Below are 9,241 nucleotides of genomic sequence, written 5' to 3' on the forward strand. Positions count from 1 at the left end.
ATTTAAAAAGATATGCATTTAAATATAATCAATAATCTGTAAAGAAACAGCACACAGTGTTTTCGGAAAGAAAGAAGCCTGGCCTGGCCTGTTGGCAGATGATAACCATGGCCGTGGTAGCAAAAAGAGGCAACTTTTAAAGGACTTTTTAACTGGTAATCATTCTATATATTTTCCAGGTTAATTTATTTTTCTTCTGACCATACACAAACACTAGATCATGTTATTTTTGAAAAAAAGGTACACCGAAATGTAGCGCAAGTTTTGCTGTATTCGATTTGATGCAATACAATCAAGACAATATGTGTTCTTGTAGGTAAAACACTCTTGAAAATATGAAACTTCGAAGAAAGAATTGTGTGAAATATTATCAACGTAAGGTCATAATATAGAGTGCCGTCTCTCAAAACAAATCCCGCAACTTATATTTCAGCGCCAAGTTACGAGTTTGTTGTTCTCCTGCTCGATTAGAATGTACCATGACTTCTCCCTAGCCTTTGAAATCTTCACCAGGTGCAGTGTCGCTGACGACCTCACTCCTCTTGTCACTTTTATTCTTCTCCCCGGAAACTCTACGACATGGAAAACCGCGACAACATACAGATACTGAGTAACTCAACAACATTCACATCTTTGGTGACGTCATCGTTATCACTAAAATGTACTGAAAATGGTTGCTACGCATAAGTATTTAAGTTTATATCGCTGACTTAATTCTGACGATTTAGTTTACCGAATAAGGGTGTGTCTTTTATTGAATAAATCGTTGTCTACACAAAAGACGTCAACTTGCCCTTTTCAACCTGAATTTCCTGTCTATACTGAGATCTCATCTTAGCACATATATGTGTGGATATCACGGGCCATCTACCCTGTAATATTCAAACTCAGCGTCTGGCAGAAGTTCAGAAGAAGTCAGCAGTTCGTCAAAGAGGAAACAAGCAGACTCCGTTGAAATCAGGTTATCGACATTCTGGTAATGGAAACTTTGACAGCCGTCGTTTGCGGTGCATGCGTGCGCACAGCCAACGACGGTCGAGGCAGTCGTCTGTATCAAGGGCGTGACAGCCGGTCCAACCATTCCGTCGCCTTCCTTAAAAAATAGGCCACTACGAAATTTGACAGTTCGCTTTATTTTGTGTGGTGTTCCTGAAGCAAAGGATAAAATTGGGTGATTAGCCATACATCACGTAAAGGGAACACTGAAATTTATGAAAGGGAATAGTGACTGTATTTGATATTACGGTACAACAACTGCAACTTGACAATGTATTTAATCATTTTTGACCAAGAAAGTACAGTTTCTTCTATGTTAATGTAAATCTAATCTTGAGAACACAATGCACAATAAGTGATGTTATTTATCACTTGTCAAATGGATGCTAGTCTTGATTAAAATTTGTTGTCAACAATAACATACAGTAGAACTAAGCGAAATGGACTGACTGTGAGGGCAAGGTGAATACCAGGCATTTCGAAACGATTTTTGGAGTAGAATACTGTATGTTTTATAAACAGAAATGAAACAATGGAAACAACATCAAAACTTAGGGCTTTCAAATGTAATTTTTACTTCAGCAAAAGGCAAAAATTGTAAACAACACGTCATGTTGTGACATCCTATGTGCATGTTAGAGGCCATGTAGAATAATATCTACTTAAAACACTTTAAAGTTCCAGTTTACAAGTATGGCCAAACAGCGATTCGATAAATTGTGCATGGATGAGAGATTCATTATCTGAGGATATTTAAACGAAAATAAATGTCGAGGGGGACAGTCGCTTGTGATAAATACTTCACACAGACACACACACAGATACATATACACACACAAAGAAACAGAATTACACTCACCTGCTGTGCAAGTGAATTCACTTTCACTGTAACCCCACCAGGTATCGTCACAATTACACACATCATTGTCACAGAATCCGTGTACGCAGCCAGCGTCTGAGAGACAGACTGGAGAGAGAGAGAGAGAGAGAGAGAGAGAGAGAGAGAGAGAGCATACTACAAGAACTGAATATTGTTGATGCGACGAAGTATAACTCGGCTCAAGTCTGTGATTCCTTGCATACAAAATAGTGCCCTCTACGTATCAACATGCGACACCCTGGTTGGAATGCACCGATCAAAAGTATATACATTTAAAACAAATTGACTTCGATAATTTCAGGCTTTTCGGAAATGGTTGAGCAAAAAAGCGAGCAGCATTGATCAAACAGTAATCGCACCAGAAATTTGACCGTGAGATCCAAATTTGTAAGACAGCAATGTTAACAGACACACATAGCTTGGCAGCAGCACACAGTCCCTCCGTCAAATAACCTAACCTTTATTCTGTTATTGAACTCAAAGTATTTACAAGATGAAGAATTGTCTTTCGAAATGCGCTCACTTTGACAAGTCTCACAGCATTTCGCAGTCGTTGACGCGACTTCATAGAAACAGATCTTGAGTTGTAGCCGTTCTAGTTCTGTTTTTTGTTGTGAAAACACACGGTGATACCAAATCATACTATCAATTGTAAGTATTAGTTCTATTCTAATCTAATTTCAGTACCCAGACGATGACACAAAATTCATATGAACTCGGCCTAACATGGACAAAATACGTATAGAAGTACAAACTGCATGTCATTTCAGTCATTTGTTAGGTACTCACCCGTGCACAGCCCGTCACCGTCTTTACCCCAACCATCCAAACACATACAACTGTTCAGGAAGCAAGTTCCATGATAACAGTCCGCGTCGACATCGCATACTGGATCAGGAGAGAAGGTACAGTGGAAAAAATGTTTTAATATATTTCAACTGGCATCTCTGAGCACTGATTTGCTGTTTGAACACGATGGCTGATAAAGAAACTGGTGTTAACGTTTGATATCATGATCATTTTCATTATTCTAGAGATATAAGACATTTTCTTCTCCTCCTCCTCTTAAGACGCTGAAAGAAAGGGAACTAGCTTTGTCATAACAATGCATTGTTTATAATATGTGATGTAAATAGTTGACGAATACTTTCTAGTCAGGACTATTATTATTATTAAATTGTCAACATTTACGAAGGTAGAACGAGCCTTGGGACAGATAGTCGGACTCACAAATTTTTCAATATTCTTTTAGTCTACCACTTGTTGGGGCTTATTTTCTGTACATGAAATTTTCAACAGCTTAAGTTATGCAAATTGGGAATTTTATTTTTCCCGCATTCAGATAACACAGGGATGGCGGTTATTTTCATTTCAAATATCGAAAAATATTGGGTAATTTGTTTCCCTCCTACCGAAATTTGCACGGCCACCCTTTATTATTAAAGAGAATTATGGTTTCAAGTTTGCTTGAGGAAAGTTGGAGCAAAAGTTCAAGTCTTTCACTTTCGAGGCGCGAACTACCTTAGGGACGATTCAGAATTTACTTCCAGGGGGAGGGTGGAGGATTTTCTATTTTCTCGGTGATTTTTTTCCATGGCCCCCCCCTAGTAAATTATAGAAAAAATCTATGCCCCCCCCCTCATCTATCTGTTTTTTTCCATGGCCCCCCCTAATATATACATGCATGCTTATAGGTACAATATAGACATATCTAGTCTAACAAGTTGCAGGAACTGTAGGGCCTAGTGGACATTAATCGATGATATAACAAATCATATCAGGGTTATGTGACTATAAAAAGAATGATTTGCAGGGACTGCAAGTGGCACACTTTTGGAAAGGTAGCAATAAACATATCTGGTTGTAAATTTCTAAAGAAAAGTTAATTACTAAATATGAATACTTTTTTCGTTATGTCTCACTGATACATATGATGCACACAAAGACAAGCAAAGATGTCAGTTAGAAATGGTGAACAGAAAATCAGGGAGCAGATAATTGGCAAAGTGATATATATCTTGAAGTTTAATGGTACATCATTTGCAGATATCCAGATATTTCTGGAAAGTGAGATGTACATGTACATGCACACGTTCACTGGTTCAGCATACATTTTCATTTGATGATGCTGAATATTTGCAGACTCACGGTGAAAGTTTTAAACATTGGGAATTAAAATTGGTGAAAGCCAACTTGTTTTTAATTTTCTCTTTTTTTTCTAATTTGGTTATCATAAAACCAAGTAGCTGCCACTGAAAGCAAAAATGCTGAGGAATATTTTAGAACATTTCTTGGACAAAACACCTTATCCAAAACATGAATTCACATTTTATTCTGCTCATTCCATTCACAATCCAATGTTCATATTAAAATGCAGACAACCCTGTGCAAGTCAAAATTCACATTTTGTCAGCAGTATTTTTCAAAATTGACAGAGCATGCATATTTCAAATTTTTTTAACAAACTTAATTTTAAAATAGTCATGATGCGCATGTTTTCAGATGACACGAAACAATAAATGTTAATTTGTTTTTTTGCCTTTTCTGCCAGCCGCCACTGTGAAATCTTTGATTATACATATCAGAATGAATGGGACACATAAGTATTAGCATCAATACACAATGTGTAAGCCTATCCACATTTCTCCTAGCCTCATACACACTGAGATCACTTCTTGGACTACAGCAAATTTCTTGTGTACACAATATTTCAACAATCCGACACCATAGCATTGGCGCAGTGCCACATGATCTTCTGGATGCACATACAGGATTATTGGAAAATCAACCCTATTGTAAATTTTTCACCATATATTTTTGACATTAATACATAATATTTTTATTTTCAACATTAAAAAACTATTCGCTGAAAAGCACCTTGAAGATGAGACGGCCATAAATTTATTTTCAAAAAGTTTATAGTAGATGTAAGCACTGTAAAAAGTTATGTAGAACATTTAAAAAATTTAGAAAGGGTAAAATTGATGAGAATGAAACATAGAAAAAAGGAGCAGAAAAGAAGAGTAGCAGTAGCAGTAGTTTACTCAAAGGATGAAGTGGGTGTATATTTGGGGTAAAAAACCTCAATTTTTGTATGAATGATAAAAATTTATTTAAGTCAAAATCTAGACAGTATTTTCTGAAATGTAATATTTCACTTGAAAGGAGAGTATTCATGTAGAAAAAACAACTATTTTATTTGGCATTATCCATCCTCATTTTAAAATTGTAGGGGTTTAAAGACTGACACTCTAATAATTGATTGAAATCATGATCAGCAAAATTAAAATGCCTCTTATTCAAAATGCCTCTTGTTAAAAATGTAAGAGCTTTATTGCCAAACAAAACCAATTGATAGTTGTTGTGTTATATAGCATTTAAAAAACATAATGTGAAATTTCAGAAAATTTGACCCAGCCGGAGTGGAGTTAAATTCTTTGGAAATTTTGAAATTGGGAGGCAAAAGAAGCCAAGAAATTGGGTGATTTGCATACATTTGCATAAATTAACACTTCTTTATCATGCAACTTTCAACTGCTTTACAAGCTACAAGGTAAACCCAACCTTAAAAAGACATTTGCTGTAATTTTTAGCATTTGTTCAATGTTCATTTCTGTGTATCAGCATTTGTTTGTTATTCTATCACTACATAGAACACCCAATGCTGTATTTAGCAACATACCAGTGTGAACATAAATGACCATTGTTATTGTTGATAAATGAATTCTAGTCTGGACTTGATCTGAGATCTCTTTTCAACAAAAACAACCCTGACTGTTCACTGTATGGTTTGTATTGACATGCTAAATACTGGACATTTCATAACGCTTCAGGGAGGAGAACAAGATACTGCTATAGATGCATAAAACAAACCACTGTGAATATTACCGAATTTGGCAGCTAAAGGAGTTTAACTAAACATGTTGAGTTTATCTGTCACCCAGGTAGCGTCTATGGTTCTCTTTTGTAGAGATCAGAAATTCTAGGCAAATATTGAATTGATGTTTTTATTCCTTGGCCCCCCCCTAAAAGATTGTGGTATTTTTGTCTGGCCCCCCTAAATTTTCTTGGGGAAAATGGGTGCCCCCCCCCCTGAAAATCCTCCACCCCCCCCCCTGGAAGTAAATTCTGAATCGTCCCTTAAATTCGGACGTAGTACACATACAGGTTGTGTTGGCACGTCGAATACTGGATATTTTCCATTATCGCCAGCCAGAGCATAATGACCTGCGCAAAACGGGTAGCGTTAAGCTGTTGCCGCAAAGAGGCACGTCGTTTACGACGATGAACATACTGAAAAATACGTAACAGTTCAGCAATGCATAGCTTAGCACAGCATATGAAGCATAGGACACTGATGGCGCTGTTTCAATGGCCTCCAGAACTCAGTAGCCTGCATGAAATATGAAAGTTTGGATCTTGGGAACAATCAAATGAACCCTTTCGCTGAAATTTTGTGTATGAATACTTTCGGCGTCTGAACACGGCACAAATTTCCAACAGAAGCGCCGCTCTGTCACGAACAGGACATAACGTATAAAAGCCATTGCAAAGACCTGTGTACTAGCTAAAGCAACTGCTGTAACACATCATACAAAGACAACACTACCGATCAAGTAAGCAGCCAGGAACGTGTATTCAAAATTTGTTTGCGTAAAATTGTTCCGTGGAAAAGAGACTAAGAATGTCTCACAGTAACTTGTGCGGGCAGAAAAAGAACACGAACTTTTTTGTGCTACAGCATGAATTTATTTCTAAGCTTTCTCGTCATAAAAGGAGGGCAATCCTGAGATGATCCGAATAAATTAAATAAAATAGAACCCTAACTTTTGTGTTCGTGTTAGGTAACACTTTCCTTTTCGTCTTGAGTGTTACTCAAAAGAAAGCGGTCTGTAGCATCCCGGCCCGTTCCCTCCCCATTCATGTGTTTGCACGGAGGGACAGCACAACAATTCTGCTGATTTGATGTAAGGCTGTTTGCACACATTGAGGTATATAGAACCACCTCCACGATTTGCCATATGTTTGAATGGAAGTTTACTTGTATCAGAAATCTAAATTTCTATGTGAAGTATGTTTTGGGGTTTTCTGAGTATGGTGGTTTATTAGCCCTGCATACCGTGCTGCGTTCCCGCCGTTATACCGTGACGGTGGTGGTGGTTATGTGGTGGGAGGGGCGTAGAACACCGGGAACACACAGCTCGGTACGCAGGGCTAGGTGGTTTATTAGTTTGTTTTGTTGTTTTCTGTGTTGGCCCACAGACATAAAACTAGCTGTTTGACTGTGAGGCTGCATGTCTTTTCGTCAAAGTGTTAATATATACCTTATTACATACCGGTGCAGGCCAAGGTGATAGGGTCGACTGGAACACCAGGATCGTCACAAACACACGCTCCGCCGACACACGAACCAGCCCCACAAGCTCTGTCGTCAATACAAGCTACAGGAAGTTTGAATATACATAAGATCACAGCCATAGATGACAAAAGTTCGTATTTTTGTTTGTTTGTTTGTTTGTTTGTTTTTGGTTTGTTTTTAAGCACAAATTAGCATTATGGCAAAGATCATCTAGTTGCATTATAAGAGCGTCACGAAAACAAAATTTCATGGCATTCTTTAAAACAAAAATGTCCTGTTATAAGAAATTATTTTTTGACAATTTTCGAAAACGTCATGTTCAAATTTATAGAGTAGCCACAGTCTAGAAGCAATCTATACATAGTAACAACAACTGCACTTTGATAATGTTAAATCATTTGCACATCTTCCCAGGTCGTAGTTTTCGATCGAATGCTTTGGCGATACTGATTTACAACACACCTCGTCGCTCTGCCTCTCTGTTCGTCTGCTTGTTTGTTTGTTTGTTTATTTATCCGATTTGTTTTATCTACAGTGTTGGTAACACCTCGATTTAGACAATATATCTAGTTCGTCTAATGCCAACGTGTCAAAGCAAACCACTGCAATCTTTCATTCATGTCGGAAGACTCCAGTATCGCCTATACGTGTTCAAGAAACACTCATTGAAAGAAAACAGATAGAAGTCCAAACAGCACGAAAACGATTTCCCTTTAGCCGAAAACCTGAAATTTCATGAATTTTCATTTTAAAAAAGTAAAAATATCAGTTAAATTATGAAGATGTTCAGATTTGGAGAAGTAATTTTGCTTTAGTTGCCTTTGCATATTCCATTGCTGATATTTATGAGGAAAACATTAATTTTAAAGCATTTGGCAGGAAATCCCATACTTTCAAGTATGGTGAAAAAAATCAACACTGATCAATGGTGTAAACATTTTTCCAAATTACAAATGTAAAACTGATCACTAATTTGTTTAAAATTAAAATTCAAAAATTTCAAAGAAATGTTGATATCAGTACTCAATCACAGAAAAATTCACAACGAAAAAATCACAATGTGACATTTATGTTTTTAAACCAATTTTTGTGTGTTATCTTACACTTAATGGGTTTTGTACTGTGAAGCCTATAATTGTTGCATAAAAAGCATCGATGGCAATTATGAAATAGATTTACAGGAATTTCCACTAAAACACATGGGACTTCTTTCGTTTATGTGGTCATTCAAAGTTAGTTCTCATACAAATCAAGAAATTTCTTGCAACAGAAACAACCAACCATGCAAGAAATTTCTTACAAGGGACACACCCATCCATGCAAGAAATGTCTTGCATGGATGGGGTGTGTCCCTTGCAAGAAATTTCTTGCATGGATGGGTGTGTCCCTTGCAAGAAATTTCTTGCATGGGTGGGTGTGTCCCCTGAAAGACATTTCTTGGACACACCCACCCATGCAAGAAATTTCTTGCAAGGGACACATCCATCCATGCAAGAAATTTCTTGCAAGGGACACACCCATCCATGCAAGACATTTCTTGCAAGGGACACACCCATCCATGCAAGAAATTTCTTGCAGGGGACACACCCACCCATGCAAGAAATTTCTTGCAAGGGACACACCCATCCATGCAAGAAATTTCTTGCAAGAGACACACCCATCCATGCAAGAAATTTCTTGCAAAGGACACACCCACCCATGCAAGAAATTTCTTGCAAGGGACACACCCACCCATGCAAGAAATTTCTTGCAAGGGACACACCCATCCACGCAAGAAATGTCTTGCAGGGGACACACCCACCCATGCAAGAAATTTCTTGCAAGGGACACACCCATCCATGCAAGAAATTTCTTGCAACAGACACACCCATCCATGCAAGAAATTTCTTGCAAGGGACACACCCATCCATGCAAGAAATTTCTTGCAAGGGACACACCCATCCATGCAAGAAATTTCTTGCAAGGGACACACCCATCCATGCAAGAAATTTCGTGCAAAGGACACA

At 37.7% G+C, this 9,241-nt stretch overlaps 1 long non-coding RNA gene across 1 annotated transcript; it reads right to left on the reverse strand.

Annotated features, from left to right (window-relative positions):
• Positions 1-797: 797 nt before the first annotated feature.
• Positions 798-7,311, reverse strand: LOC139148725 (uncharacterized). Its single transcript, XR_011555985.1, has 4 exons — positions 7,213-7,311; positions 2,666-2,764; positions 1,856-1,963; positions 798-1,149 (listed from the first exon to the last, which is right to left on the reverse strand). It is a non-coding gene; the product is annotated as an uncharacterized lncRNA (long non-coding RNA).
• Between the last annotated feature and the right edge of the window lie 1,930 nt (positions 7,312-9,241).

Source organism: Ptychodera flava, chromosome 13, assembly GCF_041260155.1.
Source record: "Ptychodera flava strain L36383 chromosome 13, AS_Pfla_20210202, whole genome shotgun sequence".
NCBI classification, from domain to species: Eukaryota; Metazoa; Hemichordata; class Enteropneusta; family Ptychoderidae; genus Ptychodera; species Ptychodera flava.